Genomic DNA, 26,065 nt, shown 5'->3' with positions numbered 1-26,065 from the left:
TGCATCTCTGAATTAACCAGTCCAGACGCACGCTCACAATCCAGAAGTGCCGGCGGCTGCTGTGGTTTATGCAGGATGGAGTGCAGCGGTGGGTGGTGGTCCACTACACCATTCTTCTTGATTAAAACCTGCTGGGGAGTAGTTGTATCCCTGCATGACAACATCAAATGGCAAACTTTTGTTGCCACTTATTTACACAGCAACATGGTTTTGAAGCCAGGTAGACTAAGAAAGGAAAATATTTTGAAGACAGACATGTTGCCATTACAATACGACCACGTCATTGGCATTCTGTACAGCAGAATTTCGTCAGGACTAAACCATCCGAATATGGCTCTCATACAAGCTCAAAAAATGTGTCCCTCAATTCTGTGTTTATGGCATTTATTGGTGATAAAATCAAACAGCATACTCAAGTGTCCCTTGGAGAGGACTCCTTGAAGACATTTTCACAACAGTGCTGAGGTTGCAGAGAGTTTTTTGTAATTAAATAAATTAAAATCCATCCATCCATCCATTTTCTACCGCTTATTCCCTTCGGGGTGGCGGGGGCGGCTGGAGCCTATCTCTGCTACTATCGGGCGGAAGGCGGGGTACATTCTGGACAAGTCGCCACCTCATCACAGGGCCATCATAGATAAACAGACAACATTCAAAATACAAAATAATATGTCAGCAGCTAAATTAGGAGCCTTTGTTTGTTTATAGAGCGCCAATAGTCTCCACTGCCTCACTACGCAAAGCTATAGCAACATTTACTACAGCCGAGAGGGCGTTCCACTTGGCCAGTACAGTAGTTCTCAACCTTTTTTCAGTGATGTATCCCCGGTAAACATTTTTTTTTAATTCAAGTACCCCCTAATTAGAGCAAAGCATTTTTGGCTGAAAAAAAGAGATAAAGAAGTAAAATACAGCACTATGTCATCAGTTTCTGATTTATTAAATTGTATAACAGTGCAAAATATTGCTCATTTGTAGTGGTCTTTCTTGAACTATTTGTAAAAAAAGTTGTAAAAATAACAAAAAACTTGTTGAAAAATGAACAAGTGATTCAATTATAAATAAAAATTTCTACACATAGAAGTAATCATCAACTTAAAGTGCCCTCTTTGGGGATTGTAATAGAGATCCATCTGGATTCATGAACTTAATTCTAAACATTTTTTCACAAAAAAAGAACATCAATATTTATGGAACATGTCCACAAAAAATCTATCTGTCAACACTGAATATTGCATTGTTGCATTTCTTTTCACGGTTTATGAACTTACATTCATATTTTGTTGAAGTATTATTCAATAAATATATTTAAAAACGATTTTTGAATTGTTGCTATTTCTAGAGTATTTTTAAAAAATCTCACGTATACCTTGGCATACCTTCAAGTACCCCCAGGGATACGCGTACCCCCATTTGAGAACCACTGCACTAGGCCACCATTTTTAAATGGCTCTTAAACAACTCGGCACATTCTGCAACACACAGTGTGTGTGGTGAAGAAGGAGCTGAGCCGGAAGGCAAAGCTCTCAATTCAGGATGCCACCCGAACGCCTCCCGAGGGAGGTGTTTAGGACACGTCCAACCGGTAGGAGGCCACGGGGAAGACCCAGGACACGTTGGGAAGACTATGTCTCCCAGCTGGCCTGGGAACGCCTCGGGATCCCCCGGGAAGAGCTAGACGAAGTGGCTGGGGAGAAGGAAGTCTGGGCTTCCCTGCTTAGGCTGCTACCCCCGCGACCCGACCTCGGATAAGCGGAAGAAGATGGATGGATGGATGGATGGATGGACATCTGTATCAAAGTGTCTCAGTCACTGGCATCACTAGTTTACTACATAGTAGGGTTGTACGGTATACAGGTATTAGTATAGTACCCCGAAACTAATAAATCATATTCGGTACTATACCACCTCTGAAAAGTAACGATCAACCAAATTTGTGGTACCATCCAAAACTAATGTAAAGCATCCAAACAATAGAAGAATACATGAATATTACATTTTAACAAAGCTGTTAAAAGAGAATTTAAGCAGATATTAACAGTAAATGAACCAGTAAATAAATTATTCATTTTCTACCACTTGTTCTTAATAATTTTGACAAAACAATAGAAGGATGAATGACAATATGTTACTGCATATGTCAGCAGACTAATAAGCAGCCTTTGTTTGTTTACTTACTAATAAAAGACAGGTTGTCTTGTATGTTCACTATTTTATTTAAGGACAAACTTGCAATAAGAAACATGTTTAATGTACCGTAAGATTTTTTTTGTTAAAATAAAGCTAATAATGCCATTTGTGGTCGCCTTTATTTAAAAAAGTATCGAAATAATTTTAGTACCGGTACCAAAATATTGGTATCGGGACAACACTACTCCATAACCATGCATTCATCCGCCAGGCTTAATAATATTTCCAATGTTCCCAGTGGTATCAGTAAGACGGTTAATCGACCTCATTTAAAGGGGAACATTATCACAATTTCAAAAGTGTTAAGAACAATAAAAATCAGTTCCTAGGGGGTTGTTGTATTTTATGAAGTTTTTTTCAAAATATTACCGGTCCTGGAATATCCCTAAATAAAGCTTTAAAGTGCCTTATTTTCGCTATCTTCGAAACCACTATCCATTTTCCTGTGACGTCATACAGTGCTGCCAATGTAAACAAACAATGGGAATAGCACAGCAAGATATAGTGACATTAGCTCGGATTCAGACTCGGATTTCAGCGGCTTAAGCGATTCAACAAATTACGCGTGTATTGAAACAGATGGTTGGAGTATGAAAGTTGAAGAAGAAACTGAAGCTATTAAGCGAATAGCTATTGATGCTATTCATAGCCATAGCATGGCCGAATAGCTACGTTAGCATCGCCGGTAAAATGTGCGGACCAAACAATTAGGACTTTCGCATTTTGTGATAATGGAGCAACTTAAATCCGTCGATTGGTAAGTGTTTTTTTCGCATTAAATGTAGGTGACAGGAAACGTAATATAGTTGCAAATGCATCTGCAGGTTATCCATACATCTCTGTGCCATGTGTGCTTTAGCACCGCCGGTAAATAGCATGTTAGCATCTATTAGCTGGCAGTCACGCCGCGACCAAATATGTCTGATTAGCACATAAGTCAACGTCAACAAAACTCACCTTTGTGATTTTGTTGACATTATCGTTGCAAATGCATCTGCAGGTTATCCATACATCTCTGTGCCCTGTCTGTCATCGCCGGTAAATAGCATGTTAGCATCGATTAGCATAGCATGTTAGCATCGATTAGCGTATCATGTTAGCATCGATTAGCTGGCAGTCAGGCCACAACCAAATATGTCTGATTAGTACATAAGTCAACAAAAAAACTCACCTTTGTGATTTCATTGACTTTATCGTTGCAAATGCATCTGCAGGTTATCCATACATCTATGTGCCATGTCTGTCTTAGGATCGCCGGTCGAATGTGAAGACACTTTGGTACATTCAATGGGGGTCTGGCGGCAGACACTTTCGCATCTTCGGGCCAGTGGTGCAACTTGAATCCCTCCCTGTTAGTGTTGTTACATCCTCCGACAACACACCGACGAGGCATGATGTCTCCAAGGTTCCAAAAAATAGTCGAAAAAACGGAAAATAACAGAGCTGAGACCCGTGTGTGTAATGTGTAGAAAATGAAAATGGCGGCCGTATTACCTCGGTGACGTCACGTTCTGACGTCATCGCCACCACAGCAATAAACAGAAAGGCGTTTAATTCGCCAAAATTCACCCATTTAGACTTCAGAAATCGGTTAAAAAAATATATGTTCTTTTTTCTGCACCATCAAGGTATATATTGACGCTTACATAGGTCTGGTGATAATGTTCCCCTTTAAGAGCGCTCCTTCTATGACAAACTTCCCTCCCACCCAACATCTTTCACATTATTCCTTCGATGACCCAGAGGGCAGAACTGTGAGAGGCCATCACTGGTCACCCCTGGGTGCTATGTCCTAGACTGGCTATTAATGGCTGCAGGGTCCGCCTAATCAATTGTGCACTCATGCGCACACACAAACACACCAGGCTTGCAGGCAATTAACCCTGAGATTTATACAACCATGCAAACTCGGGGGTGTTAGTCTCCCTAAAGCCAATCAGATTAAGCCTTGTCGAGACTTCTACACCAGCCAAATGACACTAATTAGCTTTTTGTGGAAGGGTGTGTGCTTGTGTGTGTGTGTATTTGTGCATTTGCGACGCACACTAATTAGCGGGGCTAGTGCACCTACACTTCCTCAAGACTGTTTCCTGTGATAGTAATTATTAGGTATGTGTGATAAATTCCAGGCCTTCTTCCAGCCTTCCAGAGATAAAGCAAAGAGAGCCAGGGAGTGGTAAACAAAGAGGAAATCATGTAATAATAAGAGGACAAGTCTTAGTGCTTCAAGACCAATGAAGTAAAAGAGATGAGGAACCATCACATGATAATGTAAAACAATTCATTACTAACTGCGCATACACCAGCTTACTATGTCCTTGTTTGTCTCAATGTAGACATGTTCACTCAATTTAGACCTATACTGATATAGCTTGAAACAAATTTAAATTAATTTATTGGGCACACCGTGGGGGTGATCAAGGGGATGGGTCAAATGCAGAGGACAAATTTCACCCCACCTAGTGTGTGTGTGTGAGAATCATTGGTACTTTAACTTTAACTTTAAAGGCCTACTGAAACCCACTACTACCCACCACGCAGTCTGATAGTTTATATATAAATGATGAAATATTAACATTGCAACACATGCCAATACGGCCTTTGTAGTTTACTAAATTACAATTTCAAATTTCCCGGGAGTTTCGTCTTGAAAACGTTGTGTAATGATGACGTGTACGCAAGACGACACAGGTTTTAAGGAAATCAATCAATCAATCAATCAATGTTTACTTATATAGCCCTAAATCACTAGTGTCTCAAAGGGCTGCACAAACCACAACACAAACCACTACGACATCCTCGGTAGGCCCACATAAGGGCAAGGAAAACTCACACCCAGTGGGACGTCGGTGACAATGATGACTATGAGAACCTTGGAGAGGAGGAAAGCAATGGATGTCGAGCGGGTCTAACATGATACTGTGAAAGTTCAATCCATAATGGATCCAACACAGTCGCGAGAGTCCAGTCCAAAGCGGATCCAACACAGCAGCGAGAGTCCCGTTCACAGCGGAGCCAGCAGGAAAACATCCCAAGCGGAGGCGGATCAGCAGCGCAGAGATGTCCCCAGCCGATACACAGGCGAGCAGTACATGGCCACCGGATCGGACAGGACCCCCTCCACAAGGGAGAGTGGGACATAGAAGAAAAAGAAAAGAAACGGCAGATCAACTGGTCTAAAAAGGGAGTCTATTTAAAGGCTAGAGTATACAAATGAGTTTTAAGGTGAGACTTAAATGTTTCTACTGAGGTGGCATCTCAAACTTTTACCGGGAGGGCATTCCAGAGTACTGGAGCCCGAAATGAAAACGCTCTATAGCCCGCAGACTTTTTTTGGGCTTTGGGAATCACTAATAAGCCGGAGTCCTTTGAACGCAGATTTCTTGCCGGGACATATGGTACAATACAATCAGCAAGATAGGATGGAGCTAGACCGTGTAGTATTTTATACGTAAGCAGTAAAACCTTAAAGTCACATCTTAAGTGCACAGGAAGCCAGTGCAGGTGAGCCAGTACAGGCGTTATGTGATCAAACTTTCTTTTTCTGGTCAAAAGTCTAGCAGCCGCATTTTGTACCAACTGTAATCTTTTAATGCTAGACATGGGGAGACCCGAAAATAATACGTTACAGTAATCGAGGCGAGACGTAACAAACGCATGGATAATGATCTCAGCGTCTTTAGTGGACAGAATGGAGCGAATTTTAGCGATATTACGGAGATGAAAGAAGGCCGTTTTAGTAATGCTTTTAATGTGTGCCTCAAAGGAGAGAGTTGGGTCAAAAATAACACCCAGATTCTTTACCGAGTCACCTTGTTTAATTGTTTGGTTGTCAAATGTTACAGTTGTATTATTAAATAGAGGTCGGTGTTTAGCAGGACCGATAATCAGCATTTCCGTTTTTTTGGCGTTGAGTTGCAAAAAGTTAGCGGACATCCATTGTTTAATTTCATTAAGACACGCCACCAGCTGACTACAATCCGGCGTGTTGGTCAGCTTTAGGGGCATGTAGAGTTGGGTGTCATCAGCATAACAGTGAAAGCTAACACCGTATTTGCGTATGATGTCACCTAGCGGCAGCATGTAGATGCTGAAGAGTGCAGGGCCAAGGACCGAACCCTGGGGAACTCCACACGTTACCTTAACATAGTCCGAGGTCACATTGTTATGGGAGACGCACTGCATCCTATCAGTAAGATAAGAGTTAAACCAAGACAGGGCTAAGTCTGACATACCAATTCGTGTTTTGATATGTTCTAATAAAATATTATGATCAACGGTATCGAAGGCAGCGCTAAGATCGAGGAGCAGCAACATAGATGACGCATCAGAATCCATCGTTAGCAATAGATCATTAGTCATTTTTTCGAGGGCTGTCTCCGTGGAGTGATTTGCCCTGAAACCGGATTGAAAGGTTTCACATAGATTGTTAGACGCTAAGTGTTCATTTAACTGCTCCGCAACAATTTTTTCGAAGATTTTTGAAATAAAGGGAAGGTGAGACACCGGTTGGTAGTTTACCATGAGGTCAGGATCGAGGTTAGGTCTTTTAAGAAGAGGATGAATAACCTCTTTTTTGAATGCTAGGGGAACAGTGCCCGAGGAAAGTGATAAGTTTATAATATTTAGCACTGATGGACCTAATAATACAAAGAGCTCCTTGATCAGTTTCCCAGGAAGAGGGTCAAGTAAACATGTTGTTTGTTTCATTCCATTTACACGTAACAATTCCTCTAATGTTATTTCCTCAAAACGAGAGAAACTATTTTGGAGGGCAGTATCCGCCGTATATACAATCGTATCAGTGTTAATAGAACCCAGTTGTAGCTGGGACGCATTGTCTTTAATCTCCTTTCTAATGACTTACATTTTCTTACTAAAGAATTGCATAAAGTCATCAGCTGAGTGGGTTAGCGATGCTACCGTACTACACAAAAATTTAGGATCGTTTTTATTACGGTGGATGAGATTTGAGTAATATTTAGCTTTAGCTAAGGTAAGCATGTGTTTATAAGTTATTAAACTATCACTCCATGCTTGATGGTGCACCTCAAGTTTAGTCGTGCGCCATTTACGTTCCAGCTTTCTACATAATCATTTCTGAGCTCTAGTTTCTTCTGTAAACCACGGGGTATGCTTTTTTGGAGCCTTTTTTAACTTTAGCGGTGCTATGTTATCAATGGTTTCACGCAGGGCGTCGTTAAAGTTGTTGGTGAGGTTATCAATAGAGCCCACATACTTCGGGAATGGTGCCATTACTGAGGGCAGTAGGTTGCCGTATTAATGTTGCGGCTGCTATAGCAGTTATTATTATTATTAGTTTGACGAACATGCGTCTGAACCTCGAATTTTATAAGGTAATGATCGGACAATACTTTAGTATACAGGAGTATCGTAACTTTGGAAACGGTGATACCCCTGACAAGCACTAGGTCTATCGTATTACTGTTGCTATGCATGGGTTCATTTATTATTTGTGTTAGACCACAGCTATCAATTATAGTCTGTAGCACTACGTACGGTGGGTCCGATGGGGTATTCATATGGATATTAAAGTCCCCCATTATGATTATATTATCGGCGTGTGTCACTAGATCAGCAACGAACTCTGAGAATTCATTGATAAAGTCCAAATAGGGCCCTGGGGGGCGGTAGATAACAGCCAGGTGTAGAGGCAGCGGTGTGACAGACCTCATAGTAAGCACCTCAAACAATTTATATTTATTATTTATGTTAGGACTAAGGTTAGAGTTTTCGTTGTATATTAATGCGACCCCCCACCCCTTTTAAGAGGACGGGGAATATGCGCATCTGTAAAGTTAGGAGGACATGCCTCATTTAGCGCAAAAAAGTCGTTTGGTTTAAGCCAGGTTTCGCTGAGACCGATGACGTTAAGATTGTTGTCTCTGATGATATCATTAACTAACAACGTTTTGGGAGACAATGATCTTATGTTTAAAAAACCTATATTATAGGTAGTGGGCTGTTTTAGGGAATTTTTGATCAAATTATCCGTAGTAGCAATATTAATAATGTTGTGTTTATTATGCCCAGTGCATTTAGTATAATTACGACCATATCTAGGAATTGATACGACGGGAATTTTCCGATTGTTTGTTTGTTGCTTTGATAAACTGCACGCATCATAGTTAGCCACCTCAGTAGAACGCATGTCCAACTCTGAAACAATCAAAGCGGAAAAAACTTGTTCTAATTTAACTGACTCCTTACCCAGACCAGTAGTCTCGCATCTTCCATTTCAATCCGTCTTCAGGATGGAGGGAAGTGGTGTTCTGTGGGGATTAGCCCTCTGCTTTGTTTTTAGCCCCGCTCGTTATCCGCGTTTCCGATCACACCGCTGGCGTCTGCTACGTAGACGGCCCCCGCTGCTACTAGACTCCCCTGCTTCACAAGCCGCCGGATGTAGCCGTCAAAGTATTCCGGTGCTAGTTAGCAGGTCTAGCAAGCACGCGTCTATCAGTCCAGAAGTGTCTGGCGGTCGTACGTGATCACAGAGTGACCACAATGTGAGCCAGCCATAAAGTTTGTAGAATTGTCGGTATTTCTGCCAAATGTTCCATATTTAGCAAGAGCTCCTCGATGTAGCAGCCCTTCCGGGCGCCGCCATCTTGGAATATGAGCGCTGCACACACACACAGAGCTAAAAGTCGTCTGCTTTAACGGCATAATTACACAGTATTTTGGACATCTGTGTTGCTGAATCTTTTGCAATTTGTTCAATTAATATTGGAGGAGTCACAGTAGAAAGATTGAGTCGGGAAGCTTTAGCCTTTAGCCACACAAACACACGGTGATTCCTTGTTTAAAATTCCTTGATCTGAAACTTTCCTATGGATCCGAGCGCGGTCAAGCCAACATGGATCCCTACCAAATGTCAACCAGTAGGTTTCGGTGAGAAAATTGTGGTTAAAAAGTCAGTTCTTACCGGAGAAAAGCTGAGCGTGTGCCGTCCATAAAGCTGCCGTCAACTCCCCTGAGACACTGCGCGTCAAGACACCCGTGGAGACACCCTTCCGACTATCAGGTACTATTTAACTCACTAAAACACTAGCAACACAATAGAAAGAAAAGGGATTTCCCAGAATTATCCTAGTCTCTAAAAACATCGGAATCCGTCCCAATGCAATCGCGTTTTTTTTTTTTAACTTATTTTTTGTAATCTTTTTTTTTCAAGTCAGTCGCTATCAATATCCTCAAACACGAATCTTTCATCCTCGCTCAAACTAATGGGGAAATCGTCGTTTTCTCGGTCCGAATAGCACTTTTTGTTGGGGGCTCCCATTAAAAACAATGTGAATATGTGAGGAGCCCCCACACTTGTGACGTCATCGTCTGCGACTTCCGGTAGAGGCAGGGCTTTTCTCTTAACACTGACAGTTGTGAACTTTATCGTGGATGTTCTTTACTAAATCCTTTCAGCAAAAATATGGCAATTTGGCGAAATGATCAAGTATGACACATTGAATGGACCTGCTATCCCCGTTTGAATAAGAAAATCTCATTTGAGTAGGCCTTTAAATGGCAGGGCAGTACGGGGACGTAGTGGTTTGCCCTCGTGCCTCACAGCGAGAAGGTCCTCGGTTTGATTGCCGGGCTTGCGTTTTTTCTGTGTGGGGTTTGTATGTTCTTCCCATGCGTGGGTTCCCTCCGGGTACTCCGGCTTCCTCCCATTTCCAAAGACATGCACCTGGGGATAGGTTGATTGGCAACACTAAATTGGCCCTAGTGTGTGAATGTGAGTGTGAATGTTGTCTGTCTATCTGTGTTGGCCCTGCGATGAGGTGACGACTTTTCCAGGGTTTACGCCACCTTCCACCCGGGAGCTGCTGGGTTACTACTGCTTTGAAAAGCGACCACGTAGGTAGGGTGATATGTTAAAGCAGACGGAAGCCGAAAGAGTGAGGTGAAAGTGACTCGAAGCTGCAAAATGTGGATTTTGAAGCCAATCTATTTCGACATAAATGCATACTTGCCAACCTTGAGACGTCCGAATTCGGGAAATGGGGGGGGGGGGGGGGGGGGGGTTGATAGTAGCGGGGGTGTATATTTTAGTGTTCCAGAAGAGTTAGTACTGCAAGGGGTTCTGGGTATTTGTTCTGTTTTGTTTATGTTGTGTTACGGTGCGGCTGTTCTTCCGAAATGTGTCATTATTGTTTGGTGTGGGTTCACAGTGTGGCGCATGTTTGTAACAGTGTTAAAGTTGTTTATACGGCCACCCTCAGTGTGACATGTATGGCTTTTGATCAACTCTGCGTGGCATTCACTTATGTGTGTGTAAAACATACAATAAGGGACTGGGCCGGCACGCTGTTTGTATGGAGGAAAAGCAAACAAGAAATGTTGTAGAACAGTGGTTCTCAACCTTTTTTCAGTGATGTACCCCCTGTGAAATTTTTTTTAATTCAAGTACCCCCTAATCAGAGCAAAGCATTTTTGGTAGAAAAAAAGAGATCAAGAAGTAAAATACAGCACTATGTCATCAGTTTCTGATTTAGTAAATTATATAACAGTACAAAATATTGCTTATTTGTAGTGGTCTTTCTTGAACTATTTGGAAAAAATGATATAAAAATAACTAAAAACTTGTTGAAAAATAAACAAGTGATTAAATCATAAATAAAGATTTCTGCACATAGAAGTAATCATCAACTTAAAGTGCTCTCTTTGGGGATCTGAATAGAGATCCATCTGGATTCATGAACCTAATTCTAAACATTTCTTCACAAAAAAAAATCTTTAACATCAATATTTATGGAACATGTCCACAAAAAATTCTAGCTGTCAACAGTGAATATTGCATTTCTTTTCACAGTTTATGAACTTACATTCATATTTTGTTGAAGTATTATTCAAAGGACTTTTGAATTGTTGCTATTTTTAGAATATTTTAAACAAATCTCACGTACCCCTTGGCATACCTTCAAGTACCCCCATTTGAGAACCACTGTTGTAGAGGACGCTAAAAGCAGTGCCTTTAAGGCACGCCCCCTATAATGATGTCCGGGTGGAAATCGGGAAAAATTTTGGAGAATGGTTGCCCCAGGAGATTTTCAGGACGGGCACTGAAATTTGGGAGTCTCCCGGGAAAATCGGGAGGGTTGGCAAGTATGTATAAATGCCCAAATAAACTGAAAAGAAAGTCCCCAGCCAGCTGGACCAAACACACAGAATTTGTAGTTCATTGAGTGAGTCACGCTTTATATCAATCATGGTACACACAGCAAGTCATGAGTGTTATAACAACTACAGTACATACACTTTCTGGCTCGCTGTGTACAAACAAAACATGAGATACTTGGGCTAATAATTTACAGATACTGTAAAAAGACTGTTCTTGTTTTTCAGTCCGTACAGATTTTAAATTTTTTTTTATCGCAATACAAACTAAAACGAGTTTTGTGGTGACATTGAAGCTAGCCTATATCTTGCCATAGCTAGCTTTTACGACTAATACCGAAGCATGTTGATGTCTTACTACACTAGAAAAATAGTTCCTCAGTATTCGCTCTGACGATAATGTTGCTTCTGTAAGGACTCTTCTTCGGCATGATAATGCCGGTGTTGTTTTCCCGAGGATGCGTCGAAGCAGAAGACAGCAAAGGTAAGATATAAATGGATTTATCAAATAATAATAAGGCTAGGAACAAAAACACTGGTGTAAAGAGAAGGCAAACAAAAGACGCTAACGTGAAAGCTAGGATAACACTAGGAAACTAAAACTTGGCTCGAGGGCCCAAACGAGAAAACAAATCATCAGTATGAAAACTGGAATAAACAAGTGGCATAGCGTGAGAGCTAGCGAGAAAATACATACGATAGAAAGATGAGAGTCGTCACTGTAGCACGTAGGCAAATTAGGATCTGAGAATGAATAACGAAAAGGTCCGAGTTTAAATAAGGGAGGTGATTAGAAGAAAAAAGGTGTGCGTAGATAACAAGAGGCAGGTGAACTAATGAGCTACCTTGGTGACAGACTAAACAGGAAATAAACGGGTCAGACGGAGAATGAAACAAAGATGGAAAAATAAACAACATGTGAAGATCCAAGTCACGGATCGCAACAGCTACTGCTTATTTTACAGGTTGCCGAACGTAAATGAAGTATTGTTGACAGTTTTTGAATGCATTTTAAAGTGATTTAGAGGTAGTATTGATTGCTCCCATTAGCTGCATTGCTAGCCACCAAGAATTTGTATATGTTAGAATGCAAAAAAAACCTACAATTTTTGTCTTTTTGTCTCTCATAAGGATTGCAAACAACAAAATTCCCCAAAAAAGTGCATTTCCTTTATAAGTGAAGCCCATGCAGGCAAATACCATTGAAACAATATCCAATACAATCCTAAAGGTAACATATAATGAATTTAATATTTTCTAACGTATAAATGCTGTTACAATGTTGGATACTCAATTCAAACAAGGCCAAAGCATCAAATCATAAGGTTTATGCATTTTGGCGTGAACGTGCATGCAGTTTTGGATGCCTCTGTTCTTGGGGTTTTGCAGTCTGGCTATGTCGTGACGTCATGGTGAGGTGGACATTCTTCTATGGACAATAAGTCAAGCTTTCAGCCATGAAGAAACACACAAAAAGGTTGGATAATGAAATATTTGTATCTAATCAGGACATGGGCATCAAAACACCGACATGTGACATGCAGTGACGTAAATGCTGCTGAACGCCCCTTTTTTATGCAGAGTCCGGATAGTTCGGAAATTGTGCATGTGTACCTAATGTTGTGAACGGGTGAATCTATATAATGTTTATAAAGATTATTTTTGACTATGCTTTGCTTTCTTTAGCAAACTGCAAATGCCTCCAGAATCGAACATCTTGCAAACAGACTAAAAAAAACAGTTATAAAAGTAACCGTGGATCAAAACTATCATTAAAGTATATCCAACACATTCACTAGGTCAGTGACAATTTCACTGGCTAATAGGTTTTGTCTTACATTATTTATCGTCAACCTATTTTCCCAAAGAAAATAAGATAATGAATCAAAACAAAGCTCTCGGTGGCAAGGCCCCGGGGGTGGACGAGATCCGCCCGGAGTTCCTTAAGGCTCTCGATGCTGTGGGGCTGTCTTGGTTGACAAGACTGTGCAGCATCTCGTGGACATCGGGGGCGGTACCTCTGGATTGGCAGACCGGGGTGGTGGTTCCTCTCTTTAAGAAGGGGGACCGGAGGCTGTGTTCCAACTATCGTGGGATCACACTCCTCAGCCTTCCCGGTAAGGTTTATTCAGGTGTACTGGAGAAGAGGCTATGCCGGATAGTCGAACCTCGGATTCAGGAGGAACAGTGTGGTTTTCGTCCTGGTCGTGGAACTGTGGACGAGCTCTATACTCTCGGCAGGGTTCTTGAGGGTGCATGGGAGTTTGCCCAACCAGTCTACATGTGCTTTGTGGACTTGGAGAAGGCATTCGACCGTGTCCCTCAAGAAGTCCTCTGGGGAGTGCTCAGAGAGTATGGGGTATCGGACTGTCTTATTGTGGCGGTCCGCTCCTTGTACGATCAGTGCCAGAGCTTGGTCCGCATTGCCGGCAGTAAGTCGAACACATTTCCAGTGAGGGTTGGACTCCACCAAGGCTGTCCTTTGTCACCGATTCTGTTCATAACTTTTATGGACAGAATTTCTAGGCGCAGCCAAGCGTTGAAGGGTTCCGGTTTGGTGACCGCAGGATTAGGTCTCTGCTTTTTGCAGATGATGTGGTCCTGATGGCTTCATCTGACCGGGATCTTCAGCTCTCACTGGATCGGTTTGCAGCCGAGTGTGAAGCGACCGGAATGAGAATCAGCACCTCCAAGTCCGAGTCCATGGTTCTCGCCCGGAAAAGGGTGGAATGTCATCTCCGGGTTGGGGAGGAGACCCTACCCCAAGTGGAGGAGTTCAAGTACCTAGGAGTCTTGTTCACGAGTGGGGGAAGAGTGGATCGTGAGATCGACAGGCGGATCGGTGCGGTGTCTTCAGTAATGCGGACGTTGTACCGATCCGTTGTGGTGAAGAAGGAGCTGAGCCGGAAGGCAAAGCTCTCAATTTACCGGTCGATCTACGTTCCCATCCTCACCTATGGTCATGAGCTTTGGGTCATGACCGAAAGGATAAGATCACGGGTACAAGCGGCCAAAATGAGTTTCCGCCGCCGTGTGGCGGGGCTCTCCCTTAGAAATAGGGTGAGAAGCTCTGCCATCCGGGAGGAACTCAAAGTAAAGCCGCTGCTCCTTCACATTGAGAGGACCCAGATGAGGTGGTTCGGGCATCTGGTCAGGATGCCACCCGAACGCCTCCCTAGAGAGGTGTTTAGGGCACGTCCAAACGGTAGGAGGCCACGGGGAAGACCCAGGACACATTGGGAAGACTATGTCCACCGGCTGGCCTGGGAACGCCTCGGGATCCCTCAGGAAGAGCTAGACGAATTGGCTGGGGAGAGGGAAGTCTGGGTTTCCCTGCTTAGGCTGTTGCCCCCACGACCCGACCTCGGATAAGCGGAAGAAGATGGATGGATGGATAGAATCAAAACAAATGCACATTGACTGAGACGATAACAAAATTAACTGGCATTTTAATCTTCAAATAAAAACGACACAAGAATATTGACAGAAACAAAATCCAATCATATTTAATAGTATTATGTTGATGGGGGAAAAAGGTTCGGAATAAATACAATCACAACTATTTAATAGCGTACATACAAGAAAGTTAAAGTTAAAGTTAATGTACCAATAATTGTCACACACATACGAGATGTGGCGAAATTATTCTCTGCATTTGACCCATCACCCTTGATCACCCCCTGGGAGGTGAGGGGAGCATTGGGCAGCAGCGGTGCCGCGCCCCGTAGTCATTTATGGTGATTTAACCCCCAATCCCAACCCTTGATGCTGAGTGCAAAGCAGGGAGGTAATGGGTCCCATTTTTAGTGTCTTTGGTATGACTCGGCCGGGATTTGAACTCACGACCTACCGATCTCAGGGCGGACACTCTAACCCAGGGGTAGGGAACCTATGGCTCTAGAGCCAGATGTGGCTCCTTTGATGACTGCATCTGGCTCTCAGATTAATCTTAGCTAACATTGCTTAACACAATAAGTAATGAATAATTCCACTGGTAATCAGTGTTAAAAATAACATTCAAAATATAAAAAATTCTCATGCATTTTTATCCATCCATCCGTTTTCTACCTCACCTGTTCAAGAAGTCAAGAATGGTAAGAAGTATTTTATTCATTATTAGTTAACTTCAGAATAAAAATGTTATTGAAAAGAATAACTGACGTGTTGTACCCTAATGTTGGTTTTATATAAAAATGCACACATTTAGTTGTATTCAGTGTTAAAAAATTATTATATGGCTCTCACGGAAATACATTTTAAAATATTTGGCTTCCATGGCTCTCTCAGCCAAAAAGGTTCCCGACCCCTGCTCTAACCACTAGGCCGCTGAGTAGGTGGCCTGGAGTTAGTTACAAAGTAAAGCCAACAAGATGATTTTCCTTGTGAGACGAGAAAAATGGATTTCTCGCCGCCAAAACCAAAATGCATGAATTTAATATGTTTTACATTGTATTTTGTGTACAATACACCCTGGACACATTTCTTACTTGATGTAGGTTTCATGACATCTACACACCTATAAATTAAAGCTAATTCTACTGTTTTACTACTTTACAAAAAATATTTTCTCTGCGTTAAGGAATTGTTTATTCAATTGTAAATCTAACAGTACAACAACTTTGAATGTGGTACCACCCACTTACGTCACACATGCAGCATAAAGAGAGAAATTTGATGCAGCATTTCCTATTCATTTATTTGAAGCGGACATTTATTAACAAATAAAGGTTCCAGGCCCCCAGTGACCTCGAGAGGCACAAGTGGTAGAAAACGGATTGACGGAGGAATAAAATTTGCCACGCCACCTAAGTGCATTTATGTTTCCAATTGGGCCACTCATTAACAAATTATGAATTAATTCGTAACTTCGTTTCACTAAACACACATACCTTCTTTGCCAAACACGTAGCATAAAACAATAGAAAAAGTGCCTCAGGGATATGTTCTGACATTGACAATTGTATGTATCGTACATTATTCCTGACCATAAGATCATGCTATTTTTGTGTTAAACAAATGCTTTGCAGTTAATACAAATAAAAGTGCTTTCAAATCAATTTTAGACACTTAAGACTACGTTTACACTTCAGGCCAAAGTGGCACAAATCGGATTTTATTTTTTATCTCATTTTTTATAGCAAGTAAAATGTGATTTTTATCAAACTCCAGTGTAAACCTGCAGAGGCCTCAAGTGACTTCAATGTGGCCTCGACGTCACTTGCATGTGCACTTCAATAAAGTGAAAAAGTAAGTCGCTCCTACTACAAAATAAAGAAAAAGTTGCAACACCTTAAAAATGTGTGCTTTTTTACGTGAAAACAATATTTGAATTGATCTACAAAACCTGTTTCCTCATAAGTTAGGAAATTGTGTTGTATGTAAATATAAATGGAATACAATGATTTGCAAATAATTTTCAACCCATATTCAGTTGAATATGCTACAAAGACCACATATTTGATGTTCAAACTGATAAAACTTTTTTTTCTTAACTATTGAATTTGATGCCAGCAACATGTGACAAAGAAGTCTGGAAAGGTGGCAATAAATACTGATAAAGTTGAGGGATGCTCATCAAACACTTATTTGGAACATCCCACAGGTGTGCAGGCTAATTGGGAACAGGTGGGTGCCATGATTGGGAATAAAAACAGCTTCCCAATAAATGTTCAGTCTTTCACAAGAAAGGATGGGGCGAGGTACACCCCTTTGTCCACAACTGCGTGAGCAAATAGTTAAACAGTTTAAGAACAACGTTTCTCAAAGTGCAAATGCAAGAAATATAGGGATTTCAACATCTACGGTCCATAATATCATCAAAAGGTTCAGAGAATCTGGAGAAATCACTCCATGTAAGCGGCATGGAGTGAACAACATAAACCAACATTGAATGACCGTGACCTTCGATCCCTCAGACAGCACTGCGTCAAAAACCGACATCAATCTCTAAAGGATTTCATACATGGGTTAAGGAAAACACATCATAAAACCATTTTCATTAAATACAGTTTGTCGCTACATTTGTAAGTGCAAGTTAAAGCTCTACTATGCAAAGCGAAAGCCATTTATCAACATCCAGAAACGCCGCCGGCTTCTCTGGGCCCGAAATCATCTAAAATGGACTGATGCAAAGTGGAAAAGTGTTCTGTGGTCTGACGAGTCCACATTTCAAATTTTTGGGGGAAATATTCGATATCGCGTCATCCGGCCCAAAGGGGAAGCGAACCATCCAGACTGTTATCAACGCAAAGTTCAAAAGCTAGCATATGTGATGGTATGGGGGTGTATTAGTGCCAAAGGCATGGGTAACTTACACATCTGTGAAGGCACCATTAATGCTGAAAGGTACATACAGGTTTTGGAACAACATATGCTGCCATCTAAGCGCCGTCTTTTTCATGGACGCCCCTGCTTATTTCAGCAAGACAATGCCAAGCCACACTCAGAACGTAATACAACAGCGTGGCTTCGTTAAAAAAAAGTGCGGGTAATTTCCTGACCCGCCTGCAGTCCAGGCCTGTCTCCCATCAAAAAGGTGTTGCGTATTATGAAGCGTAAAATATGACAGCGGAGACCCCGGACTATTGAACGACTGAAGCTCTACATAAAACAAGAATGGGAAAGAATTACACTTTCAAAGCTTCAACAATTAGTTTTCTCAGTTCCCAAACGTTTATTGAGTGTTGTTAAAAGAAAAGGTGATGTAACACAGTGGTGAACATGCCCTTTCCCAACTACTTTGGCACGTGTTGCAGCCATGAAATTCAAAGTTAATTAGCATTTGCAAAAAAAAAGGAACGTTTATGAGTTTGAACATCAAATATCTTGTCTTTGTAGTGCATTCAATTGAATATGGGTTGAAAGGGATTCGTAAATCATTGTATTCCGTTTATATTTACATCCAACACAATTTCCCAACTCATATGAAAACGGGGTTTGTATTATACAGTGTAATATAGTTGGGAGGGTTCTAATCTCTTAATGGCTGTTAAGTAGAGGAGACACGGACATGGACATGGATCTACGTGAGTTTTAATTTTCAACTCACATATAAGCAATTGTGCTACAGCGTCAATTCCGGTCCTTCAACAATCACTATTTCTTCGGAATCAAAGTTATATTCATATATTACATTTAACCTATTATTTGCACACGATTGACAAGTGATGCATCAAAAAATCAGTCGTCTTAAATAGACATTGCTCACCCAAACTTGATGTTGTTATCAAATATCCATTTCCGCTGGTGACTGCGTCTTTACCCGCGCACACAAATAACTTTGCTCGCCCGAAGCTGACAAAAAATCCCATTCAGGTTGCATTCAAGTCGCTTTGAGTTTAGACTGAAGTCACATTTGAAAATATCAGATTCCAATTGGATTCAAGATTACCTCCTGCTGTGGCCTGAATCTGATGCCAAAAGATTGGATGTGAAGCACATTGCGTTTGGACTGACAAAAAAAATCTGATCTCTGTCACTTGAGTGCAAACAAATCTGATTTGGTGTCCTATGTAGACGGGGCCTAAATTTACTGTAATCTTAGCTGACTAAAATGTGATGTAATTTTGTTTACTAAAACTAAATTAATTTAGATAACTAAAATTTGACTAAAACTAACTACATTTTCATCAAAAGACTATAACTGAAACTAAAATAAAAACTGCTATCATTTTTTTTTTTAATCTGTCCTCAGGCAAATCATATTGTTGATGTAGATGCCCATTTCTGCTGTACAGATTTGCTTTACAAAAGCGACGCATTGTTGCCATATCTGTATTTGACTTTATCAAATTGATTTAATGTACTTTCCCTTAAAGCTGGTGTATAAACATTCTTATTTTACAAACCTCGTTTCCATATGAGTTCGGAAACTGTGTTGGATGTAAATATAAACGGAATACCATGATTTGCAAATCCTTTTCAACCCATATTCAGTTGAATGCACTCCAAAGACAAGATTATTGATGTTCAAACTCATAAACTTTATTTTTTTTGCAAATAATAATTAACTTAAAATTTCATGGCTGCAACACGTGCCAAAGTAGTTGGGAAAGGGCATGTTCACCACTGTGTTACATCACCTTTTTTTTTTAACAACACTCAAACGTTTGGGAACTGAGGAAACTAATTGTTGAAGCTTTGAAAATGTAGAATTCTTTCCCATTCTTGTTTTATGTAGAGTTTCAGTCGTTCATCATTCTGGGGTCTCCTCTGTCGTATTTTACGCTTCATAATGCGCCACACATTTTCGATGGGAGACAGGTCTGGACAGCAGGCGGTTCAGGAAAGTACCCGCACTCTTTTACTATGAAACCGAGCTGTTGTAACACGTGGCTTGGCATTGTCTTGCTGAAATAAGCAAGGGCGTCCATGATAACGTTGCTTGGATGACAACATATGTTGCTCCAAAACCTGTATGGACCAGTCAGCATTAATGGTGCCTTCACAGATGTGTAAGTTACCCATGCCTTGGGCACTAATGTACCCTCATACCATCACAGATGCTGGCTTTTGAACTTTGCGCCTATAACAATCCGGATGGGTATTTTCCTCTTTGTTCCAGAGGACACCAGGTCCACGGTTTCCAAATATAATTTGAAATGTGGACTCGTCAGACCACAGAACACCTTTCCACTTTGCATCAGTCCATCTTAGATGAGCTCGGGCCCAGAGAAGCCGGCGGCGTTTCTGGATGTTGTTTAGAAATGGCTTTCGCTTTGCATAGTAGAGCTTTAACTTGCACTTACAGATGTAGCGACCAACTCTATTTATTGACAGTGTTTTTTGAAGTGTTGCTGAGCCCATGTGGTGATATCCTTTACACACTGATGTCTGTTTTTGATGCAGTACCGCTTGAGGGATCAACGGTCCGTAATATCATTGCTTACATGCAGTGATTTCTCCAGATTCTCTGAACCTTTTGATGATTTTACGGACCGTAGATGGTAAAATCCCTAAATTCCTTGCAATATCTCGTTGAGAAATGTTGTTCTAAAACTGTTCGACAATTTGCTTACAAAGTGGTGACCCTCGCTCCATCCTTGTTTGTGAATTACTTGGCATTTCATGGAAGCTGCTGTTATACCCAATCATGCCACCTACCTGTTCCCAATTAACCTGCACACCTGTGGGATGTTCCAAATAAGTGTTTGATGAGAATTTCTCGACTTTATCAGTATTTGTTGCCACCTTTCTCAGCTTCTTTGTCACGTGTTGCTGCCATCAAATTCTAAAGTTAATGATTATTTGCAAAAAAAAAAAAGTTTATCAGTTTAGACATCAAATATGTTGTCTTTGTAGCATATTCAACTGAATATGGGTTGAAAATGATTAGCAAATCATTGTATTCCGTTTATATTTACATCTAACACAATTTCCCAACTCATATGGAAACGGGGTTTGTAGTTCTCTTTATTCCGATCTTACATTCTGCTTTCTCTTTTCCATGCAACTTTAAAATACCTGCAGTGATTTTGCCCCCCACTGACCAAACTTCAACTGAGGAGGTAGTAGACCGGGCCCTGCCGTAATAACACACCTAGCAATCTGACAGCCGACACACATGTCAAAGGTAAACACGGGTGTCAGAGGGCACGAGAGCACAGACAGACATGATGAATGGCCCAGAGTTCCCACGAGGCAACACGCACACAAACCTGCTCAGAAAGAGGAAGGTGATGTGTGGTCAGCTCCACCTCATCTTTGCAACACAGAGAATCCCTTTCAGCCACCTTCAATGTCTCATCGTTGCCTTAACACAACAATCGCACTTGAACACCGGACTTGTGTGCCCGCGGGTGTGTGAATCGGCATGTGTGCGTACGTCTGCTCACACAAAGCCCCGACTGTGCATGCGCTTGTCAGTGTACTGTACGTACGCTTTTGGCAGGTGGGAGTGATTTCACAATCACGTCTGTGAGTGAGTCAAAAGCTGCACATTCATTGTTGAGCAGCAGGTCAACGTGTGTGTGAATGTGTGTAAATTTGACAAATATTTGCTCTTTTTCCAGTATTGCATTGCAGTTATGAAACTGGAGATTGTCTAAATCCGTGTTTTTCAACCACTGTTCCACGGCGTGTCGTGAGATACATTCTGGTGTGCTGTGGGAGATTATGTAATTTCACCTAATTGGGTTAAATCAATTTTTGCAAACCAGTAATTATAATCCGCAAATAATGTGCCGTTGTTGAGTGCCTTTGCTGTCTACAGCTCGGCAGAGTAACCGTGTAATACTCTTCCATATCAGTAGGTTGCAGTGTATCGCCAATTGCTTTGTAGATGTCGGGGACATGGTTTGTCGTGATCACAATACGCGGGAGGCAATGTACAGGTAAAAAAGTATCTAACGCTCAAACCAAAAATAAACAAAAGGCGAGGGCCGCTAAGAAAAGTCATTGAACTGTAGGGATGGCTATGCAGAATGAAACTAAAACTGAACTGGCTGCAAGGTAAAACAAAATCAGAATGCTGGACAACAGCAAAGAATGACAGTGGGTGGAGCAGAAGGCGTCCACAAAGTACATCCGTACATGACACGACAATCAATGTCCCCACAAAGAAGGATAGCGTCTACACAATTTAAATACTCTTGATTGTGAAAACAAAGCAGGTGCGGGGAATAGCGTTCAAGGAAGACATGAAACTGCTGCAGGAAAATAACAACAAAAGAGGAAAAGTCACCAAACTAGGAGTGCAACACAAGAACTAAAACCTGACACACAGAAAAACGCCAAAAAAACTTAAATAAATCACGGCTTGATGTGACAGGTGGTGACAGTACACTTACTTTGAGACAAGAGTTATAGTGATGCATGGTTAGTTATGGTTTGAATTAATGTCCAACACTTGCGATAACAACTTTTTTTTGATTGATTGAATGATTGAAACTTTTATTAGTAGACTGCACAGTACAACTGACCACTAATTCGTAACACCCGAATAAGTTTTTCAACTTGTTTAAGTCGGGGTCCACGTAAATCAATTCATGGTACAAATATATACTATCAGCAGTCCTCACACAGGTAAATCGTCAGAGTATATACATTGAATTATTCACATTATTTACAATCCGGGAGGTGGGATGTGGAGGGGGGGTTGGGTAGGTTTGGTTGATATCAGGACTTCAGTCATCAACAATTGCATCATCTAAGAAATGGACATTGAAACAGTGTTGGTCTGACTTCGTAGGATATGTACAGCGAGCAGTGAACATATTGAGTTCAGAAAGCATAAGAACAAGTACATACATTTGATTATTTATTATCCATGGAGGTGGGATGTGGAGGCGGGAGGGTGTTAGGGTGTTTTAATTGTCATTATCGGCTGCTGAGTTTCATTGTTCAATGATTTCTGCTGGTGGTGTGCCTCGGGCTTTTTTCAATGAAAAAAATGTGCCTTGGCTCAGAAAAGTTTCAAAAACACTGCTTTAAGTAATACCAACGGCTATCAGTCAGATACACACTTCTAAAATAAACAGTTTACCCTTATTATATTTAATTATTAACTAATAATGATATTAATCAATGGACATACTGCTCTTTAAATACAACATAAATGCTTGAAATGTATTTACCACCTTGCCGTCTGTGTGCGCAATACGACTAATGTATTACATTTTTAGAGAAGTGAGCTGCTATTCAAATACAAAATGGCAATTTAAGGGATGTGTGGAAATTATATAACGTATCATATAACTTGCTTCTGTGCTTAAATCTTAAGCCAACATTTCCAAAAGAAAGATTACTGTGAAGACCGCTGGTGTAATCGTAGTACACGCACATGAGTAAGGTGACAACTCCGACCATACTTGCCGACCCTCCCGATTTTCCCGGGAGACTCCCGGATTTCAGTGCCCCTCCCGAAAATCTCCCAGGGCAACCATTCTCCTGAATTTCTCCCGATTTAGCGTTCTTTACAATCTGTCGTCACATACGCTTTCCCTCCATTCAAACAGCGTGCCGGCCCAGACACATGATATATGCGGCTTATACACACAAGTTAATGCAAGTCATACTTGATCAACAGCCATACAGGTCACACTGACACACTGAAGGTGGCCGTATAAACAACTTTAACACTGTTACGAATATGCGCCACACTGTGAACCCACACCAAACAAGAATGATAAACACATTTCTGGAGAACATACGCACCGTAACACAACATAAACACAAAAGAACAAATACCCAGAAACCCTTGCAGCACTAACACTTCCGGGACGCAACAATATACACCCCCCGCTACCAACAACCCCCCCCCCCGCCCCATCTCGCGAATTCGGAGGTCTCAAGGTTGGTATGACTCTGACCAGGTCTTGGTCGGAGTGGTGTCCATGTGGTGTTCGTTCTGGAGGTACTGGTGAGCAACGTAGATGCTGGGCTGAAGGCCAACAACGAGGTGCAAAGAGAGCATCTCCGCCTGCGCCATGTCGGACCGTCGAGATAATTGAAGTCAGCTAACCCCTGGGGCTTACACAAGATACGCAACGGCTGCTGAACGCCACCAGTAAATACACACCAGCAATCGTCTGTCTTGTTGAATAGAAGACAGTTTTGCCTTGTAAATGGCTACTTAATTTTTTATATGTAGCAAATAACAACATAGGAACAACATCCTTGGCAAATTACCACACACACTTAACTCACCTGCTTGTCCCCGACCCCGTGTCAGGTCATAGTTCACACAAGCTCCCAAAATAGCTGCCCAGACTATGTCTTTAACAAAATGTTGTTATTGTGTACCTCCAAAATCAGCATCTCCAGATTTCCATTGTGTCAAAACAAGGAAGTAACATCTGAAAACTTGGACAAGTTGACTTCAGGTCTGTCCCCGCTCATTAAGACGTGTTAGGGTGAAAAATATGAACACCCTAGTACACAGAGTATTATATTTTCATTACCATATTTTTTGTAATATAAGTCGCTCCGGAGTATTTGTCGCACCGGCCGAAAATGCACAATAAGGAAGGAACAAAACATATATACGTTGCACTGAAGTATAATTCGTATTTTTGGGGGAAATTTATTTGATAAAATCCAACACCAAGACTAGATATTTGAAAGGCAATTTAAAATAAATAAAGAATAGTGAACAACAGGCTGAATAAGTGTACGTTATATGACGCATAAATAACCAACGTTGTGTTAACGTAACATATGGTAAGAGGCATTCAAATAACTATAACATATAGAACATGCTATACGTTAACAAAACAATCTGTCACTCCTAATCAAAAAATCCGATGAAATCTTCTTCCTCGATGTCGCTTCTAAACAACTCTGCCAAAGCCAAAGGTATGCGCCGCTTCCTCTTGTCGTTTTCTGTTGCATATTTCACTACATCCAGCTTGTAATCTGCAGTACGTGATTTCCTTTTTGGTGCCATTTTTGTTCAGCCCTTCTCAGTTTTTATAAGTTGCCGCCATCCATTTTAATAGCTACGGCAGTAGCATATAGCAGTTAGCATCCCATGACCCACAATGCACTTCTGCCATGACCCTCCCCAACCGAATTCTTATTGGTTGACGTGTGTGTGACGATTGCTGACATTTTCTTCGTCTCTTCCCCGAATGAGATAAATAATATAATTTTATATTTTACGGTAACGTGTTATTAATTTCACACATATATCGCTCAAGTATATTAAAAAACTGCGACTTATAATCCGAAAAAAAAAAGGTAATTGTGTGCATCACTTTTCGTCCCGCACAAGCTGATTTTTGCTGGATTGGGATAGGTTGATTGGCAACACTAAATGGGCCCTAGTGTGTGAATGTGAGTGTAAATGTTGTCTGTCTATCTGTCTTGGCCCTGCGATGAGGTGGTGACTTGTCCAGGGTGTATCCTTCCTTCCGAACAAATGCAGCTGAGATAGGCTCCAGCATCCCCTGCAACCTTGAAAGGGACAAGCGGTAGAAAATGGATGGATGGATGACCCGCCATGCTCAGGTTATAGAAACTATATATTTGGCGGAAAACTGTGGAATAGCGAAGCCATACCGGTGCAGAGCGGAGAAACTGACGATTTTTAGTAGAATAGAAACGTTGCTGATGCCGTGGCAGAGCCGTTACGCAGCTGTTTTGGATCTTGTAGAAATACGGTGTAAGTCAGAGTTAAAAAATATCAAACATTTTTTCAGGTTTATTTTAATATAACCTTTATTTTAATAATAACCTTTAGGTCTCCATTCAAATGAATAACAACACAATATGAGACATTTTTGACACAACTCATGTGTGGCATGTGGCATTTTTAGAACAGGCTTGTCAGTGGCTCAAATGGCCGGGGAGCGGCGACCTGAGTTGGTGACCTCTGTTGGAGGCCATTCAGTCAGATCAGAGAGCAGGGAGAAGACCTTGTCCCTACAGCTGAACTCTGACAGTATTCATCATTTTCCATAATATTACAGTTGGTACTCAGCCCATCATTCTCACAATGCAAGTAAATGTTCAACACTTTTTGAAAATATATTTGTTTGTTGTGGTAAAAAAACATTTTTTAGTTTGAAATTAGCAAGTGACACAGTGACAGCTTCAAAGAATAAGCCCCTTTATTGCTCATATATATTATTTAACAGTCTCTCGAAACTTTAATACAATGATTGTGTATTGTGCTTGTGTGACATACACACAGCCAAACAAGTCCACTGAACTTCACTTGTATTGGCAAACAGCAAAAATCAAGCATCATCATGTACAACATGTTTTTTTGAAGACCTACAGCAGGGGTCACCAACCT

At 41.2% G+C, this 26,065-nt stretch overlaps 1 protein-coding gene across 2 annotated transcripts in view; it reads right to left on the bottom strand.

The window, feature by feature from the left end:
• The window catches only part of LOC133555033 (ELKS/Rab6-interacting/CAST family member 1), a 488,824-nt gene that overhangs the window by 227,728 nt on the left and 235,031 nt on the right, over window positions 1–26,065 (bottom strand). The gene's annotated exons all lie outside the window — the stretch shown is intronic.

This window comes from Nerophis ophidion, linkage group LG06, assembly GCF_033978795.1.
Source record: "Nerophis ophidion isolate RoL-2023_Sa linkage group LG06, RoL_Noph_v1.0, whole genome shotgun sequence".
NCBI classification, from domain to species: Eukaryota; Metazoa; Chordata; class Actinopteri; order Syngnathiformes; family Syngnathidae; genus Nerophis; species Nerophis ophidion.
The sequence above is the reverse complement of the archived record's forward strand: the minus strand, read 5'-3'. Positions and strand labels throughout refer to the sequence as shown.